Source organism: Perna viridis, chromosome 11 (assembly GCF_037379345.1).
Source record: "Perna viridis isolate PV_CMFRI_1.1 ecotype Kerala chromosome 11, ASM3737934v1, whole genome shotgun sequence".
Classification (NCBI taxonomy): Eukaryota; Metazoa; Mollusca; class Bivalvia; order Mytilida; family Mytilidae; genus Perna; species Perna viridis.
Window position 1 is genome coordinate 8,989,633 of NC_142455.1, and position 21,376 is coordinate 9,011,008.

Below are 21,376 nucleotides of genomic sequence, written 5' to 3' on the forward strand. Positions count from 1 at the left end.
GCTGTAATATTTTAAATGCCAATTACATATACAGCGGAAAACTGATACATTAATGAGTCATCAAATTATGTCTCATATATACTTTATTTTGAGAACACTTATTGCAAAATATATTTGGCTCTGTTGATATGAAAGGCTAGAGTACCTGAGGAGGATGTGCAGCCTTGGTCGTCTTGACCCAAATATTATCCGAAACATAACGTGAACACATTAGAAGATTAGTTCCTACCGACTAAATATAAAAGAGAGCTAACTGCTACCTCTTATGAGTACATTGCAGATGGAATAACATTATTAAAGTAACTCCTGTGTAGAGAATATAAATGAATACAAACAGATAATCAACTCAAAAAACTTATTTGAAATGTGCAGCAAATAGCTTACTAGAATATCTGTTTAACCAAACAACTGAAAATAAATATTATGAACAATATAATCATGAATCAAATTAAACGTAAACACGTAAGCGGATGGGGATAATTAAAAAAATGCACTTCATTTAGAAAGGCATTGGTATTTAATTTTGCTTGGATAGGAATATGGACACGTTTATTGTTAAAATGAACATGTATGCATGATTGAGTTTTGTACACATTTTGATTTTTTTCCTTATGTATGCTTAGAATTAGAAATTTGACGTGCATTTCGAAATTACGTCGAAAATTTCTGTCATTTAAAACGAAATTTGGTCACCACTTTGACGGAACGTCCTTAGCTTGTAAATTCCCATGTGATAGTAATACCAGTACCGAAATGTATAAAACTTAAAAAGAACTAGTTAAGCATCTGGTTTACTATAGTCTGGCAATTATCCTGTATTTCCCCTTACTTTATTAATCGTCATATCTATGGTGATAGATCGATATAAATTCTATTTTTATTCCATTAACTTCTTAATTATTTTAGCAATGTTTTTCTCTTGAGGTTCGCGGTTTAGGATTAATCAAGGAAACCAAGGTTATAGCGCTAATCAAAAAAATGTAATCCAGGCACAAATACCAGACATTGAAACCAGACATACACAACATAGAACACAAAGTAACTAAAATTCATACATACAAAGCAACAAAAGCAAATGAGCAACTCGATTTCCTCAATCTTGTACCAACATAACCCTGTTCCAGAAGCCTATTTGTTAGAAGTCTAGCGTGATATGAAAAGTCTGCGTGGTTTCGGCAAGCTCTGGCATAACGTGTGAGTTGTGATATGAATACTCCATACGCAGGTGTGGAAGGGATGTTGCCACAAATGAAAGGAAAATTGACAATTCTGAATGAAAAGTCATCTCGTTTTCGTAACGTTTGGTCAATAGTTTTCCTTTACCATCAATTTCTAAGTGAAGGTCAAGATATGAGGCTGACTTCACAGTGTCTATAGTATCCTTTATCTCAAGTTCTTCATGATAGATGCCATGTATCAAATTCCCGAAATTAGGATTGATTTATGATAATACATCATCTTTATGGCGGAAACTGAGATTAAAATACTGTTTTCATAAAATGTAATATTGGTATCAACTTTTGTATTTAAACTTTCTGTGAGTTTGTATATAAGAGTAATCAAACCTTTTGAATTAGGATTTGTATTATCACCTGTTGAAGGGATGTTGCTACAAATGAAAGGAAAGTTGACAATTCTGAATGAAAAGTCAACACGTTTGTCGTAAAGTTTGGTCAATAGTTTGAATTAGGATTTGTATTATCATCCACGAGATGATGGTTCCCTCTTCAAGTTATCATTTTCTTCATTATTGCTTCCTCGGATGATAAATTTTTATTTAACACGCTTTAGTGACCAATATTCTGAAAATACATGCAATAAGTATTAACAATGTTCTCCTTGTGTTCTTCATACTACCTTCAATAATTAAAAAATAAAATTCAAGAGTATGTTATTGAACTAGACACTTGTTATCGTAATGATTTAACCATTTCAAATACTTATGTACTGGCTTGAAACACGAAAAGCTCATGTTGTAAATCCTGGTACTATCTTATTGGCTATTTGTTTAGTTACTATTCATAATATTAGAAATGTTCAGTTGTTTGGCATGGAGGTACGACATTTTTGGTCCTTGGAGGCATTTCATTAACGGCTGAAAAAATTGCTCTTACGCGGGAAATTGGGCTCAGTTAAATTTGCTGCATAACAGATCTTTTGTTTTGAGTGGAGACGACAAGAACTTTTTTTGTTGTATTCGTTTGTCTCGACCCCTTTCTGTTAAACCACCTGTTTGTTTTATTTCACCAAACCCCGAGTCTCAGCGTGAGTCGACTTTTTCTCACTTACATTTGATATAAGTTTACTTGGAAATCAATTAAAAAAAAATCCCAAAATACGGTTACTTTTGTGCAAAGGTGGAATTGAATTCAATCCCGGTCCGTGTAAAAGAACATTTACGCACGTAAAAATATGCACTCACGTAGATATGTGGATATGTGAACATTAACAAAATGGATGAAAAATTAATACAACTTAGCCAGAACTCAAAAACTTTACAAATACAAACTACGACTGTTACGCGATTACATTTATTTTAAAATTTGTAGTTTAGAATGATCACATAATATTACCTCATGAAAAGTTATTCGTTTACTTATAACTATACCGACTCAAAACTTTGAATAAAGCATTCTTGATTGCCAAAATGATCTTTGTATCCATTCGGTGTTTTAATCGGTATCCAAATTCTTGAACAATACAGTTTTCTACAGGTCTTTGTAACAGCAGACACTGCGTCCACTCCCACAACGACTCTCTGCTTTAAAGTCCGGAGGACAGATAGCAGAACAAAATCAGTTCCTATATTTCTTGCATCTGGATGTACCTAGTCAAAAAAAAAGAATAAAAAAAGAAGTAATTTAGTTTTGAAGTGCAGTATCAATCTACCAGTAATTCCTTGTAGACTAACACTTATTCATATCAGTAAAATTACAGAAAAAAATACTTGTGAAGGTCATCTCGTACTAAATTTGACTAGTCTTGTTTTTACACAGTATGCATGGGCCAAACAGTTATCGTAATAAATTCAACTATAAGTTAAAATATGTTCCTTCATATTATACATCGGTGAAACAGTTATAGCCAGTTTTGTGATATGTACTTATAAAACTGTAGATAGAAGATGTATGCAATATTAGCTCGAATGAAATAGACATTATGTATGAACATATACAGTACCTGAACCGATCGGTGCAACAAAAATTGCGATCGGTCATCGATCAACGATCAGTTTCCGTCAAACCGATCCATTTAACTGGTGATCGCGTCAATGTATTTTACGGTTTTTGTTGTTTTCTTTGTCAATCTAAAACATATTTATATAATGGCATAAATTTAAACAGCAATTTATACTTTTATATTACCTTTCTTTTATTTAAAACAGATCTTACGTCATTTTACATAACAAAACTGCGATCAGATTGGTCACCGGTCATCGGTCATCGATCCGTCAGCGATCAATCAATCAACGCTTATCGATCCGTCAAATCGTTGTATGGATCGGTTCAAGGACTGTAAGTGTATTCTAAAGAATCGGCCCCTCCGGTCCGGGTGTCCAAAGAATAGGCCAGCAGCAGCGCTGAGCTTGTCTTAAAAGTCGACTCAATAGTGCTCAGAATCCTGACCGGGGGATAGGGCGATCTGCCCACAGAGCTACTGGGTTGTGTGCCCCAGAGGGTGGAATAGCATATCCCTTTCATGTTACATCCTGGGGTTCTCAGGCCATAATACGGAAAATCTGTCCAAAACCATAGTGGTGCAAAATGTTGGGAAAGATGCTACGTTTCCCGCACGTTAAAGAACCCTGCTGTGGTTTTCCATCGGAGTAGGAACCACTTGGCTCCGCCACAGGAGGCTAAATTGCCCGAACCTCACAACCCATCACTCTCTATTTAAATTGGCAATTAAATATTGTCGACCCTATTATCCTTGTGTCCCAAACCATTTTTTTATTTCATCATCATTCCATGTTCATCGCCTGAATATAGCTGAAATGTTGTTGCTCGGGCGTTTAACACCAACAATCAATCAATCTTACAACACGAAATCAGATAATTTCCACCATCGTACAAAGAGAGTCCCATTGATATTATCTACGATATAAATTGTTGAGTAAGTTTTATTTTATTTGAAGCTAAAATTTCCTTTAAATAGCCGTGTACGACGGTATAACTTTCAGTCTACGAAACACTTCCGTGGAAGAAAACAGTCAGAATGCCATTATTCGACAATAATCCCTCTAGAAACGCTTTTGATGTCTCTGGTGCTACGTTCACCATTTATAGCAACACACGACCTAAAACCTGCATCCCCTTTTGTAAAAGAAAAGAAAACAACACTGTTGATTTTGATGTGCCACATGTTCAAAACGAGGATAAACATAACATAACGTCATACATATATACAGAAAGACTATTAACTAGTGATTACATGCGTTTCTATTGTTGAATATTATATCAAATATGACGAGCATATGGAAGAATAAAAAAATGTTTCTTATCTAATATCATACCGAGAGGGGATTTAAAAATACTAATTTGGAAAGACCTTCGATATCTCTTTAGGTGTTTAGATTTTAAAGTGTTCATGACGATGAATTGGTGTTCTTCTTCCCTCTGGATAACACAGGCATTTCAGTTTTGATTGATCGTGAAAAAGAAAGAAAACAATTCTCACAAGATTGGGGGAAAAGGTAGATTTAAATATATAAAAGTAGAATAGTATAATTTTGTGGTTTTTTTTATATATTTTTACTGTGTTTACTTATCTTGAATAAACTTACCGAACAATGCAAAAAAAAAAAAAAAAAAAAAAAAAAAAATATGTATCGGATTCCAATCATCATTTTCCCAAACCTGTAATTATTTTATCGGTTAAATAATGTATATACCTGCATGCTGATACATAAATGCGTATGCAACGTCCGCCTTTTTTATTTAATTTGTGTTATGAATACATTAGATGGTTAAACAATGAACATGTGTGCGTTAAGGTTTTATTCTTACACATGCTTAGAATTAGAAATAAGACGTGCAATTTGCAATTACGCTGACATTTCCGTCATTAAAAAAAATCTTTGGGCGCATCATTTCTATGATGGAAAGTTCTTAGATTACTTATTCCCAAAAATGCATATGCTAGTAATATTAGAATAAGAATAGCTTTAAAAGAACGAGTTAATCATGGTTTACAAAGTTGTTGCGATTTATCATATAATTCTCCTTATTTTAAAACCCTTATCTCCAATGTGTCGTAATCTAAATAGATTGCCAGCTCTTTTTACAAACTAGATACTAAGTGACGAAAATCTTCATTATACCATTCACAGAACATTGTTCTTCTGAGAACTACGTCTTTATTTAGGATTGTTACTTTAGACACGATGTATGGTTGTACATTAGACAGCTCATCTAGATGTTGTTATGTATGATAGAGAATCAAATTAAGGATACATGTAACATCAATACATATCATACATATGTCTCAGAATGTGACGACACTATTCGATACATAGCTGATTCGAATCAAAATTGAAACAGGGAAGATAACGTACACACATTAGGTTCTGAAAAATTCTCAACGATGTCAGATCTATCAAATTTGGGATGAAAATTTTTCGTCGTTAATTCCAGGGGTCTCGCACTAGTACCGCTGTTACATCATTGGAAAAACCGCTTGCACTCCTTGCAGTTCAGTCTCCTTTTTCGACCACTCTGCCATCTAAGCAATTTAAACATATAGCTTTTTCTGGGCGGACCATTTCGTAGGATAAATCTATGTTTGTAACTTAGTACGCGATGTATAGTAGTACAGATACTAATCTAAGTGTTTTCATATTGGATAAAGGATCAAATTAACAACATATGTCAAAGCCAATAGATATGAAACATATGTCTAAGAATGTGACGTCTCCATTCGGTTCACTGCTTCATCGAATAATACTTGATACAAAAAAGATAAACGATGTGAGAACAGTCAAATCTGGGAAGCGCATTTCTGGTCGTTTCCCCTACGGGACTCGAATTTCTACTGTTATGATAGCTATGGTTGTACCGCATGTACAAAGTCAAGCGAATTAGACCACTCGGCAAACTAGGCTGTATAAAAAATACCTTTCATGGCGGGCATCCTGCCTTGATATATCTGGGGTTGTAACTTCATACACGATCTATCAAATATGATCCAATGGAGAAGGGTATAGCGAAAAAAAATGTTTTTGTGTACAAGTTATGTTTTTTGTGTTCTAGTTATAAAAATACATATGCAAATCCAATGTCAAAATTCTTAGATGTATAAAAAATTGCCGTTCAGTGATGACAAATCTTCTGACGGGGCATCCACTAAAACAATTCTAAAATATTATATCAAACAATATTATCAAAAGCAAATAAAGACTTTACAAAAAATAACACCCCCCCCCCCAAAAAAAAAACCCAAAAAAAAAACAAAACAAAACAAAACAAAACCATTTATTATCTTATTCATATATTTTCAAAAATACGGTAGTTAATGGTATACTTGTAAACGAAACCATTTTGTAGTACCAATAAGAGTTAATATTCCTTACTATGTCATATTGATATTGTCTTTCGTATAGTTTAATGTAATCACTCACTCTTATAATCATTTTTTTCCAAGATCAACCAATTCTCTCATTGATTACAGTTGTACAGTTCGTAAAGATTTTGTCGTAAAGATTGGTCAATAGTTTTCTATTTCCATCGATCTGTAAGTTTAGGTCAAGATATGAGGCCGATGTCACAATGTGATATCTTTTAGCTTGAGTTTCTTGGAGGATCTGTGATGTATACAATCCCTGAAACTAGGATTGTTTCACAATGATAGCTCATCTATAAAGCGGATGGTACTGAGATCACATGATCTCATAAGAGTGAAGCGAGTAGAATGCAGACTGTGTATTAAAAAAGCGTTTACAGCACTGGCAAAATATGTCATCGACTAAAAATTTGAGCATTTTAAAAACATCTTCGGTATATTTTGAAGATTAGTTACAATCGTCTCTTTACACAGTAGGAGGAATTTCTATCATTTTCCATGAATGTTTCTAGGTGTACAGTCTTTTCTTGAGTAACAACGATGTATAATATTTTTGAGTCGAGAGTTTAACTTAGTGTTGTGAATGGAGGTATAAAGGTTGTGAAAATCAGAGGTCTTGATGTTGTTGTATTATGGTAAGACTGGAGACCATTTTTGACAGCTGTGAGTATAGAAAGTTTTAAAATATGCTCATCATGTACTACATATCCCTTAGTTTTTTGTAATGAAATTTCTATTCAGCCTTGGTAGATTTCTCTATCTATCTCACAGATGATGTACATGCAACGTGGATCACAAAAACCCACCATAAGGAGGTAGACCTAGGGTAAGGGACACAACTCATGAAGCCAGTGATATGTTTGTATCATATTCAATTTCACCAAAGGCTATCAAGCTTTCATTTCACACAGAATAAAATCAGTTAAAGTAACTTTGATGCTTACATGACATGATGTAATATGGTGAATACAAACGTTCCGATGATATGTAAGGGTTATGTCCCTTACCCTAGGTCTACCTCCTTAAGTAACTACAAATAAAAACATGACCTAAGGCGTTTATAACGGGCTTGACAATCGCAAATTTCATTTTTATTTCAGTGTGAGGCAAAGAAACAAACACCGCAAACATAGAAATACAGAGAAACCTTAGACGAGATGAGAAAATAATTTTGTGATACCGCCTGGTGAAAAAAAGAATTGCTTTCTCCGATTTTTCACTTGCACTCTTGTTGATGTTAAATTCTTATATCTCAGCAGAAAAAAAACGATTGTTTTTCCTCTTCAAACTATTGATCGGTGTCTCTAACAGAAACTGGATTCAACTTGCTGGACCACAAACGTTTAATTTATAGCACTATGAATGCTCTGCGATATATTTTTCAAATATTTGAATTTGTGTGGTTTATTAGGAATATTGAACACGATGCATTTAATAATTCAATATAATTCATTCGTTTATATTTAGCTACACTAACAATAACAATATTCATGCATAAAGCATTTTTATGGCGAAAAATTATCATTGTAATAATTCAGTATTTTGACCGTTTGTTTAATTCGTGATCAACACAGTTTACTACAGGTCTTTGTAACAGCAGACACTGTTTCCATTTCCACAGGACAAAAGCCCTTGTCTGTTTTATATAGTTGAGGACAAACATCAGAACAAAACCCGTTCCTGTAATTTTTGCATCTGATTGAGCCTAGAAAAAATTACTTATAATGTTTATTCTATAGTAAATCTGTTTACCATTTCTTTCCAGACTTTTCTGTCGTGTAACAACACAATACACATCAGATGTGTAGTTCAAAACAGTTACGTGTCAAGTAAAATGTACGTATGAAAATGAAGAGAAATGATGTTTGGAATAGTAGCTTGAAGGAAATATATAAAATATTTGAGTAAAGTGTATCCTTTTAAAACAAATACAAGAATTTAAGTTAACAGAATTGCACCAATTTCTCATGAAAAAGAGAAACATTAACTACGATATCTTTATCCTGAGCAAGTTTTATTTTATTTGGTACTATAAAAAGCATTTATTTAAATAGCTGTTTATGACGGAGACACTTACAGTCAACAAAACATTTCCGTGGGAGAAAACAGTCAGAATGCCATAATTCGACAATAGTTCCTCTAGCAACGCTTCTGATGTCTCTGGTGCTACACTCACCATTTAGAGAAGCACAGGATCTAAAACCTGCATTCCCTAATTTTTACAAAAAGTTTTACTATTTTTTGTTGTTGTACTACTTATGCAAAGTCGAGAATAAAAAGCACAAAAAGCCAAACATCGGTTAGCGAGATATACAGCTATGGTTTTCACCAGTCATTACATGCGTTTATAAAAAAAAACTTGAACGTGTCTATGGTAAAAGTTGAGCGTATCGAAGAATAATTTAAAAAAGGAAATCATCTCAAATATCATATTAAAAGCAGATTTAGAGACAATGATTTGGTAAGACCTTTCATATCTCTTTAGGCGCTGAAGGGATTATAAAGTGTTACATCACAATTAATGTCTCGCCTGTGTTACACGTGTGGAAGAGGTGCAATTAAGGAGGTAGACCTGGGATAAGGGACATAACTCTTCAAATCAGTGATATATTTGTATCATATACAATTTCACGAAAGTCTTTCAGGCTTCCCTTTGAAACAGAATGAAATCAGATTAAGTTACTTTGATGCTTACATATGGGTATAAACTGGTGAATACAAACGTTCCAATGATGTTTAGAGAGTTGTGTTCCTTACCCCAGGTCTACTACCTTTATTTTGCAGGCGTTTTTGTTCAAATTACCAGATCGAAAAGAAGAACAAAACTCTTACACCATTTATTTGGAAAACATATTTTTCATGGAAAACGTGTAAAGGAAGAATAGTTTAGTTTAAAAAAACATAAATCATTTCACTGTGCATACTAATCTTGAATAAACTTACCGAACTGAACAAAACAAAGAAAAATCAACAAGTATCTTATTCTAAACATTATTTTCTCAGGCATTATTATTTTAAATGTCACTCGCTTATATACCTGAATTTTTGTATTTGATTCGTGTAATGAAAACAGAACATGGTTAAACATTAAATAGGTATGCATAAATGAGAATTGTAAAAAAAAAATATAATTTATTCTCATGCATGCTTAGAATACGGAATATGACATGCAATTTGAAATTAGTTGAAAAGTTGAAAATGTACGTCATTTAAAACGAATGTGGTCACGTCACCACTGTGAATGAATGACCATAGCTTGTAAATTCCCAAAATTTCAAATGCTTGTAATATAAGTATCGTAAAATATAAAACTTAAAAAGAATTTATTAAACACCTGGTTCACTAGTGTATGGCGATTACCATGTATTTCCCCTTATTGTAACCACCGTCATGTTTAGGGTGACATTATCGATATATAATTCAATTAGAACATTTTATCCAATGAATTCAGGCGCACATGGAATACGCAACGGGAGCAAACATAAATACGCCTGTTTGCCGAAAAAAAATTAAAAGGTCAATTGTTCCAGAACAATTGAAAGGTCTTTCCCACCAAATCTCTCCTGACAACAATCATGTTCATGAGAAATGACCTTTGCCTCACGGCTAATGGCTTATTGTGTTCTAGCCTGTAGAGACGGCTCGATCGACAGTATTTATTTCTTATTTCTTGTATATACTTTAAAAGGAAAGATATTTGACAATTATTAAATTTGCAAAATAGTTCTAATTCTTATAAGAAAGATGAATTCTGTAGTAACTGTGTTGTAATAAACCTTTTTTTTCTATCAATTTTATCAATACAATAAATTGAGAACAAAATGAACTTGTGATTTTCATGAAAATAGATAAAATTTAATATAAAGGGAGATAATTATAAAGTATCCCAAAGCAAAGGTCTCAATTGTCACTGCCAGGTCAAATGGCCACCTCTCTATGAAATACTAAAAATATTTGACCTAGAATTATGCATTGTAAAGGTACTATTTAAGTATGTCTTGAACAAATGTGGTCAAAATAAAACTGATTGTAAACTCTAAATTCGTATTTTTAAGTCTCTACAAAAGTATGCGTATTGTGTGTAAGTGTAAATAATTTGCCTCCATTGTGTAAGTTGGAACAACAATGTCGGAACAAAGTGACTTTACAAAATTACTCTACAATAACTGTTTAAATATTTTGATAACCAAGAAGTCGGTCTCTGTTTTTGCTATTTTACATGAGTACTTTGATTTTTTTTCTATTTTAATGACAATTGTAAAAATTTTTAATACATGTTTGTTTATCGTGATATTCTCTCTATGCTATTGTTTAAATGTTAGGCCATACACGGGGAGTTTTTGCATTTAAAGATCGTAAATAGTGTTTTTTACTGATAAAAAGCTTGACATCCCCGATTTAGGTGCCGATGATAGGTCTAAGGCCACTTTTTAAAAAATGTATTGGAAGTATACTTTTAAAGACAGTTTTCAGAAACTAACATTCACGCATGTATTAACATTATTTATTTATTGTCTCATAATATATGGTTATTGCATGAATACTGGTGAATATTGTCCCTCGTAGAATATTATATTGCACTCGCAAGCTCGTGCAGTATAATATTCATGGAATAACCCTTTTATTATATAGTAATACATATTTCAGTTAACATTATACTAATTTGTTGGATATAATGCATTTTACAACGTTATATGTGTTTTATTGCACTAGTTCAAATATGATGCATAGTAAATATATGAACTAGTGCAATATGAATTTATGAACGTTTGATGAAATGTAGTAAAATTGAAAGGAATGGATATTATTTGAAAGAAAAATGGAATTACGATAACTGTCATCAAACTCAGAAATATGTTGAACAGTTCAAAACACATTTTAAGAGAGTTTTATTCCTGGGAACTGTGATAGATCCAGTGGAAGTATTCGGTTGAACTTTTTATGGGTGGTAGTAACGATTCAAAGTTCGCCGGGCGCTGACGCTGACCTTCAGATACAGATTTCTTTTTTCTGCTTTTCTATAAAATCTTTGACTCCTTGTCTGTCAACATTTAATACAGCATTATTTGCCTCTTCTTGTGGTATTTCTTCAAATTCCGTATTTCGTAACAACCTGTCAATATCCCGTTCAGCCATTTCTTTAAGGAAGCAGACGACAACGGTGCAATAAATTTAAAAACGTATTCGGAATGTCTCCGAATTTTTCCGGATACGAATGAAAGTTTGCGTGCAAATACCGGGATATATTGCATGCTTTGTTTTCTATTGATTTGAATAGGAAAATATTTATTACTATATAATAAGAAGATTTATCATTTCTCTGTTTAAGAGATGTCATGTCTTACTGCGGCTATTTTATAATATTGCACCATGGTTCATCGTTACTCAAGTATGGTACTTGATCTTGTTATTATTTTTATTTTTAAGGATGAGTGTGAGAAATCAAAATCATATTTTTTTGCAAACTTATTACTTCATTAATATTTTCAAAATAAAATAGTTTAATTTGTTTTATTTATCGAAACGATACGCAAATGGTGAATACATAATACTGGTAATACTAGAGGTCGCAACAAACAAATTAAGTTTTAATTAAACGATAGTCATCAGTTTGAAAAGAAATAACATACAAAGAAATTTAAACTTCATTATTCAATATTTCCGTGATTCATTTTTTCCACTTAAAATTTGGAGTTACGGCGCTTTGATCGCATATGTTATAATGATTACGTAAGCTGTTTCAAACAAAATAAATATTTGTCATGCAACTAAATATGCATTCATGGATTCATTTGAACCTTTGAATAAAAATCGTGAATGTTTCTGATTAAAAGCAGCTAAGAAATTACCCTTGAGCACAAGGCAATCATACTCCATTATCACATTTTCATTACATAAATCATGATTGTTGGATTACTTTAGAAAAATCTTTATCCATGTTCTTTTTTAGATTAGTTTTATAAAGAAATGCACTTATTACGGTAAGAACTGTTGTTTTCGTATCCGGAAAAATTCGGAGACGTTCTGAATACGTTTTTAAATTTATTGCACTGTTGTCGTCTGCTTCCTTAAAGTAATGGCTGAACGGGATATTGACAGGTTGTTACAAAATGCGGAATTTGAAGAAATACCACAAGAGGGCAAATAATGTTGTATTAAATGTTGGCAGACAAGGAGTCAAAGACTTTATAGACAAGCAGAAAAAGAAATCTGTATGTGAAGTTCAGCGTCAGCGCCCGGCGAACTTTGAATCGTTACCACCACCCATACAAAAGTTCAAGCGAATACTTCCACTGGATCTATCACACTTCCCAGGAATAAAACTCACTTAAAATGTGTTTTGAACTGTTTAACATATTTCCGAGTTTGGTGACAGTTATTGTGATTCCATTTTCCTTTCAAATAATACAAACAAAAATGCATTCCTTTCAATTTTACTACAATTCATCAAACGTTCATAAATTCATATTGCACTAGTTCATATATTTATTATGCATCATATTTGAACTAGTGAGCAACTCGGCGGGTGTTTCTAGAAAAGCGGAGGATGCTTATCCTACCGGTGCACCTGGTCCATGCTCCCAGTTTTTTAGTGGAGTCCGAGTTGCTCATTTACTTTCGTTAACCTTGGTTCCCTTGATTACTCTTTCAAGGTGTACACCAATCTTCAAAGAGAGAGGTGACATTCAATAACCAAAACGGACGTACACCAACCACTAAAGGAATTCGTTGTATAGTTCCAAATGTCGATGGAAAGTTTTCCTATGTAGATACATATTTGGACTGTAAATACTGTCTTACTAGTAGTTATAACTCAGATTATAAAGACATTAACAAAAATCTACAGCAAAAAAGTGCCTAATAAAGATTCAGAAATGACCCTACAAATGAGGTAAAATATCTGATCAAAGTTTGACAAAGAACCATGAATTGCATAACATACTGCAAATCATTTAAGATCAACAGTGAAGGTCCCAAGTCTATACGACTATCGAACAATTTCATTTTGAGATCGCGAAATAACATGACCAGGGAAACCTCAAATCTTTTCGAAACTTTGTCAAATGGTACTGTCCCCGGTTTCTAAAAAACATGGAGCTTTCGGTTTGTTTGTATCTAAAACCGTTTAAGAAATTTTCCCCAAATTAGTTTTTCCGCTACGGGGTAGATAACTCTGGAACGACAATGATCACGTCTCTCAGGGTGAATTCCAAAGTCTTATCTCAGATTGCAAAAGATGGTCAAAATCTTGTCGCGATATGATTTAATGAGAAGCGGGGAAATTGGGCGACAAAAAAAGGAATAATAATAATAATCAGAAGAAATACAAGAAGGTCTTCCCATTAAAATGAGAAAGACCTTAATAAGGAAATTGAGGGGTTCATCCGGAAGCCTCCGAAATTAACTTTTTGTTGGTATTTAACAATTCTTTGTATCCATGTTGTCTTCATCAGGAAATTCATTTGTTTTACCAAATTTCGTCATTTTCATGACACAGCCTTCACTATTTCTTTAATTCTGTGCTAGCACTGCACTCCGACAGAGATATTTTTCCAATAAATAATTAATCATTAATGCATGATATTCTAATTGAAGTCAGGCAAGTGAAAAACATACCAATTATCATTGATGTAAGCGAGTAAATACTTGTATAATAGGCACGTACTATATATAGTACTCGGAACATGCAAACTTTCAATTTTTTTGGTATATAGTGTTTCGTAAATAGTACATATAAATGATAAACTTTTCTTATTGGTCAATATAAAATTTTGTGCCGCATTTTTTTTATTGTTTACATTGAAGACTACGACTATTTGGAAATGAAAGCAGGCGTATACGGACATCTTGTAGTTGTATTATACTTTCTTTATACTACATGTATGACATATAAAGTCGCAAAAATGTACATGCCCATGTACCTCTACTTTCAATAGGTTACAATGATTGGCTCAATGGTATTCGTAGTCTCCACGGTGCACTTATTTTATTATCTTTGAATACACTAAACTTGTACAAAACCGAAATAAAACTATTTTGAGGTTGCCATGAACTGAATTGAAATATCCCAATTTTCTAAATTTTCTATTAATTGAGCAAAAATTTTTGCAATACAGCCTGTATTGTAAAGTTAACATTTTACGGACTAAATTAGATATATTAAAGGGTTTTAAAGGAAATAATATCACATCCATTTAAAACACTATAATTTTGTAAAAAAAAAAAAACAGTAAGTTTTTGCTTCAATTTCAGATTTTTAAGTTTCACTACTTTTAAGGGGTAAAAGAAGTTCTCAATAAACTGTTTTTAAGACTGAAATTATATATCGTGGAATTTTACAGACATTATAAGTTAACGCACCCACCAGATTTACTAAATGTTAGAAGAAAGGTTCCTTTTTGTATGATTGATAGTTCTATAACTTTGGTGATGGAATATCGAGTATACAATATTACCGAGCTTCAACAGTCTTCAACTGACACTGACAAGAAACTTGACTTATTAATTGTGAATAAATATTCCCTGGAACTTAGATACAGGATTAAATTTTGATTTCAAGAACTGTTTGCACAGTTAACAGAAAGAAGCATTTACTTGCCATAATTCATGTTTACATTATTGGAATTAGATGTATTTGTGAAATACAAGTAGTTATGTGTTTAATGAAAAGTGCATTTGAAAAAAGTTTTGTGCCAAATTGTGTTTAATTATAAAAGACTATTACAGAACCTCGAGATTGAGGACTCCAAGGCAAAACCACTTGACTGTTCTTGCAAAACCTCTCCATTCATTCAAATATGTTCCTTCTGGTCACGTCGTTACGGGAAATTTAACCATCATCGAAAACGAATCTCAGCGTAATATCCTTTCTAAAGGGTCCAAGTACCGTGAACCATGCTCCATAAATTGGAATTATAACTTTAAAGTTCTTATGGATGCCGTCGAGGACTATGCAAGAAAATGGATAAAACGAGAACAAGAATACATTGATTCTCTGCCAGAGTGGTTAAAGGCCGTGAGGTCTTTAATTTTGAAACGAATGAAAGTTTTAAGTAGGTCAATGAGTGGCAAGGCTACATCAGTTTTTAAAGACTCCAATGTAGCAAAAACATTGACAAATATGTTGTCGTACCAGCAGACAAAACCCAAAACAACATTATTTTTGTCTGCAAAACGTTTTACATCCAGTGTTTATTATCAGAGGTAGACGTAGAAAATAATAGCAGATAAGACCTATACCGCTACCACACTCTCCAAAGAAGAGATTGTGGAAAACCATAAATCTGTGCTATCCTCTTTTGGTCTCTCTAACAAGGACAATGATTGTGATTTACCATCTATGTACTGGATTCCTAAACTCCACAAGAATCCATACAAGCAACGTTTCATAGCTGGATCTGCAAAATGTACCACTAAACCTCTTTCAAAACTTTTAACTTCTATACTCACAACTGTCAAAGAGGGTCTGCAGTCCTACCACAACACTTGTTACTCCCGTAGTGGTATTAATTCAATGTGGATCCCAAAAAAATCATTAGATATTTTGAAGACAATTAGTTTAAGACTATTATCTGAATATAATAGCATTAAAACCTATATTTTTTCAACACTGTATACTTCTATTCCCCAAACTCAGTTAAAATTCCGACTTAAAAACATTATACATCGTTGTTTTTCCAAAAAAGATGGTACACCTAGATACAAATATATAGTTCTTGGTAGAGATTTCTCATACTTTATAAGAAATAATTCAAAATCATCTTTCAAATATACAGAGGAAGATGTTTACAACATACTGGAATTTTTAATCGACAACATATTTGTCCAGTGTGGTGGACGTGTTTTTCAACAAAACGATCGGCATTCCAATGGGAACAAATTGTGTTCCTTTACTTGCTGACCTATTCCTTCACTCTTATAGGGCTGACATTATAGCTGATCTGATCAGAAAGAAAGAATATCGTTTGGCTAGATCCTTCAATCTCAGTTTCCGCTATATAGATGACGTATTATCTTTAAACAATCCTAATTTCGGGGATTTGATACATCGCATCTACCCAAAAGAACTTAAGATAAAGGATACTACAGACACTGTGAAGTCAGCCTCATATCTTGACCTACACGTAGAAATCGATGGTAAAGGAAAACTATTGACAAAACTTAACGGCAAACGTGATGACTTTTCATTCAGAATTGTCAACTTTCCTTTCATCTGTGGCAACATCCCTTCAGCACCTGCGTATGGAGTGTTCATATCACAACTCATACGTTATGCCAGAGCTTGCCGAAACTACGCAGACGTTTTGTATCGCACTAGAACTCTAACAAATAGGCTTCTGGAACAGGGTTATGTTGCTACAAGATTGAAGTCATCACTACAGGAGTTCTATGGTCGTCATCATGAACTCGTGGATCGTTATGGTGTATCCATCTGCACCATGAAGACTGATTTATTCAACGGGTCATAGTTTTCCTTTCCTCGTTTGTCTACCCAGGACTTGACTTTTTTATGAGCAATGCGGCGGGTGTTTTTTAGAAAAGCAGAGGATGCTTACCCTACCGGTGCACCTGGTCCATACTCCCAGTTTTTAGTGGAGTCCGAGTTGCTCATTTGCCTCTGTTATTTTGTATGTATGATTTTAGTTACTGTATGTTCTTTGCTGTGTATGTCTGTTTTCCATGTCGAGTCTTTGTCCCTGGATTACATTCTTTTGATTACCGATATAACCTTGGTTCCCTTGATTACTCTTTAACTTCATTCCAATGACTGGATGGAGGTGTTGATGGAATCATATCCTATAGGACAGGTACAGTGATCAATGTGATTAACATAACTTTCTATAATTGTGTTAACACTTAATATTGTTGTGTATGTATACATGTTAAAAAAAATAATTCATATCAAAAATATTTTGCAAGGAATTTTGTTTGCAGTACATGTTCAAAATGTGTTTATTCATTAAAACATATCATACCTTTCCTTTTGCAATCTTAATTTGAACAAAAGTTGAAAACTCTGAAAATTTAAAGAAGCATGACCCTTCCTGTTAATCATACATGTATGTGTTAACTATGAACTATAAAACAGACCGTTCAGAAAGTTCATAGCCATATTATATAAGAGAAACGTATTGAATTATTGCATGAATATAGATGTACATGTATCAACACTTATCCCTAGCATATTTACACAAATATACATGTAGTGATTTAAAGACACATATAAAGCTAAATAACGCTAATTATGTACACCCTTAAAGTAATTGTTATATACATATATTCTTTGAATGATAATACTTCCTCCGCGACTATAGTGAAGTGTATTTGTGCATGTGTGTGTTTTAGTGTGTTTGTGTGTGTGTGGGGGGGGGAGGGGGGCTAAGTCAAAGTCACTAGATCTATGTCTTTAATTGAACTATTTTATCTCTGTATGAAGAAAAAACACCATAATGTTGTCTCTTCTTATTTGGCAAATTGTTCATCAACTTTAAGTTTCTATGGTGATACCTCATGTTCCTTATAAAACGAATACTTCAGTGTTCAAATTGTACATGTACACTCGTGCTATGTCTTAAACATATCACATTTACACCAAATACTATGCCGCTACATACTAAATTATTTTTACAAAAACTTTCTATATTCATTTATGTAGATTTCGGAGATTGGCAAGTCGTAACAAATTTCTGATGTAAGGAATCATTGCCACGGAATTGTTGGATATAGAATATTTTCTACGATACCATACATAAAAAGGGGGGGGTAAACCATGTTTTGTTCAACAGAAAAAGGAGACATCTTTAAAACAATTATTAATTTTTCTGTAAGTTATATTACAAATAACTACAATATTCAATGAAAAATGTTATTTATTCAAAAAATATGAAACTTGAAGCGTAGTTTGTTATCGCAAATAAATCGGTTATTCACACGTATCAGAGGTCGCCAGTGCGTTTGTTTCTATGTCGCCGCTATGTGCAAAAGTATATGGTTTAGAAAATGCAGTGGCATGCGCTATGTCGATTTACCTGATTTATACTTCATTTTAAAGAGCATATTTCATTTTACCAAAAAACTGCTGCGGGGAGTTATCTGTCGGTAGCGTTTTGTTTTAATATTCGTTAAAATACAAGGAAGCGCCAAAATATCTCATCTCATGCAAGTAACGAGCCATTTTTTAACTTCCATGTAGGTTTTTCAGACTTACCGCAGCACTTTTTGCAAAATATGCATATTCATTGACCTAACATTAAAATTTGGATCTACAAATTTGTCATCTTCCCACTGCACTTTTGACATTTATGTGGTCCGACCAAGGCTTGAATAACCGATTACGTGACTCATTTTCATTGCACATTTTGACATTTTATTGATCCTTTTGTGTTGTGGAAGTTTCATTTTAGCCCTTGTATACCTGAAATATGAACATCGACGAAATTAAGATGAGTTTAAAAGTAGCTTGTTTTCGTTGATGAAAATATGAAAATTTATGACATTTCTCCTTAACACCCCCGCGTTGTGACATGCATCATTAATTTGATCCTCTATCCTACATAATAACACCTAAATGGACTGTCCCGTACTATCATACATCGTGTATTAAGTTACAGCCCTAGATTAATCCTACGAGAAGGAATGACCCGGCCAGCGAAAGCTATATTTTTATATAGCCTAGCTGGCCGAGTGGTCTAGTGCGCTGGACCTTGTGCAGGCGGTTTTGTCATAGATGTCACAGCGGTACGCAAGTTCGAGTCCCGCGGAGGGAACGACCAAAATGTGCATCGCAATTCTAACATCGTTGGGTATTTTTCAGACCTTTCTATACATTTTCTTCCTGTGTTTTCTTACTCGTATGGCATGTACGTCATATTTGCCAAAACAAACTTGAATTTTCAGTGGTAATCAACATAATTTTCGTATTTTTTCTAGGTTACTGGTAGATTGTATTTAGTTTTTTATACGCATTATTATGGTTATATAATGTTATTTGTTCTGTGTAGGGACATCGTATTGTGGAATTTGTTTTCATACTGGTATGACATCTACTTCGTGTTTGTAGAAAACAATTGAACTGTCGTTATGCAGTAGTAATTTCCACATTTTTCGTTACATTTTTCTCTGCTACTATTGATGAAATGATATTTATGCAAAGCTTCATATGGGTTTACTTTATCGCGGAATGACTTTCCATACTCATATGACATATACGGTTTGTTGCTGAAAAACTTTAATTTCCGTTATATATGCAATGTAATATACACAGTTTTTGTCACATTTGTCAGGTACAATTAGTTATAGTGTTCCCAATTTATTGTATTGTATTCCTATAGGGATGTTTTATCATTGGATATATTGTTGTTATTATACCTCAGTATATAAACATCAATGCAAAATTTTCTACAGTAAAATTGCTATTATTCTCCTTTTTCCGTCACCGGATTGGACAAAAGTTTTATATATTTTCGGAACGCTCGGACTTCACCCTCTCTTAATGAAAACCCCGAAATTATTTTGGTGGATTTCCATCTGGCATAACAATTAACAATTCGACAGTTAATTTTTATGTTCAAAAGTAACTGGTTATAACTTTTAAAACACATAAGTGTTACATTTCATTGTTATTCAATAATATTGTTAACTCTTTATTGTTTTTATGTTACTCACTACTGCATACTGGCGCCCTCTTCAACAAGTCTTGCACTTTAACACAGATTAAATTGAATGTTTGCGAGACAATATTCAAATGTGCAGATTGTTGCTGTTCTTTATCTTACAGACACCATGTAATTGATGTTGAAGGCTACTTTCTGCAAATTCAAACTCCTATGAATTACTTGTGAAAAGGTCAATGAGACAACATTCAGATTAAAATATTGCCAAAAGATGCATGGTTTTCTGGGTTCTGAACATTTTGAGGTGATAAGGGGAAAATATCAGTGACATTCAAATTGAAAATATTGTAAAGACGTTTTTCTTGGTTATCATTTTGAGATGATCATTCAACTATGAACAATGGAGGGATATGGAGTAAATGTATTACAATTAATGTTTTCAGTATAATAAAATACTTATAGACTGGGTATTCGGGAAATAACAAGTTTAGTGTTCCCTTCGACTGTGACTATTGCTCTCGGCTACGTCTCGGTCTATACTCACAGTCTTGGTGAACAATAAACTTGCTATTTCCCTCATACCCAGTCAATAAGTATATATTATTCATATGACTACCTGTTTTATGAAAAAAAGGCATATTCTACCTCTGTTTTGTGTGTATGAAGAACTCTATTTATAAGCAGTAAATATGATTTATATTGGTCTATTTAATTTATTTCTGTCTTGTCTGGTCTTGTAGAGAAAATAAACCATAACATCCGAGGTAAAGAAAAAAAGTGCGAAGACCTCTGTGTGGGAATATCAAAAGATTCGTTGCGAAGAACCAAAATCCGAATTTATTTTTTCATTTCTCGATTGTTGCCAGATGCAACAGATTTCGAGACAATCAAATTAGAATTAGACCAACTGATTTGTCAGTGTATTTCGATGTTAATATGGAGATGCTTCAGGAAGACATCACTTTCATCAGTTGAGAAAATGCTTATGCACTATCTCAGTGATAAGTTCATTGAGGCACATGAACATTACAATCATATAAAGTAACAGATCTATGGAGACTCTAAAATCAGTCTAACTGTAACACCAACTGAGGTTAACCAAGAAGAAAACATGCGCAGTAAAACGATGAGTAATATGGAGAAAGTCGCACTTGTCATGGCGGCACCATTTATAATTCAAACAACATTGGTCAGTGCAGCTATAG